Genomic DNA, 708 nt, shown 5'->3' with positions numbered 1-708 from the left:
GTGTGGCTCTAATTCACCACTTCACCATCTGTGTCGCAGTTTCACGTCTCCAAAATGAGCGTACGCATGGGTCAAAGCTGGCGTGAGGCACTGCACATTTTTACGTCAAGTTTGGATTTTATAAATCACAACCTTGGCGTACGCAAGTTTCTGGGCTCAAATTGTGCGTACGCCAGTTTTATAAATCTGACCCCTGGGCTCAAATTGTGCGTACGCCAGTTTTATAAATCCGACCCCTGGTGGTTTGTATTTGTGGTGCAGCACTATCATTATACTCAAGTTCTGGGTTTTAAGCTACTGGCTGATTTTCTGTGCCTGTGTTGGATTTCATCAGGAGCTAAAGTTTCCTTCCAGTGTAAAAACAACACGATAAATTACACTTTCCAGGTGATATGTCGTGAAAGCTGTTACTTTAACACACATGTTGTTTTTGATCTATCACAACAGTATATTTTGTTTTGATGTTAAGTCAGTGTTGGGGCATGTTTTCGTGATTGTGTTTTTAAAGTCACATTTGAGTTATCAGTTAATAATTAAGTTAGTATCTTTCCTTCTTCTGTATATTAATAAATTCATAAAATGTATAGTAATACCAAATGTAAACAATGATGTGAGTCATACAATTGTTGTGCCAACAGCGTTTAGCGGCTGTGGCGGAGTGGTTAGGGGAGTCGTCCTGGAACCGGAAGGTCACTGGTTCGATCCCCC

The sequence above is a fragment of the Austrofundulus limnaeus genome, unplaced genomic scaffold (genome assembly GCF_001266775.1).
Source record: "Austrofundulus limnaeus strain Quisiro unplaced genomic scaffold, Austrofundulus_limnaeus-1.0 Scaffold45, whole genome shotgun sequence".
Lineage (NCBI taxonomy): Eukaryota > Metazoa > Chordata > Actinopteri > Cyprinodontiformes > Rivulidae > Austrofundulus > Austrofundulus limnaeus.
Note: the sequence above shows the minus strand (reverse complement) of the source record.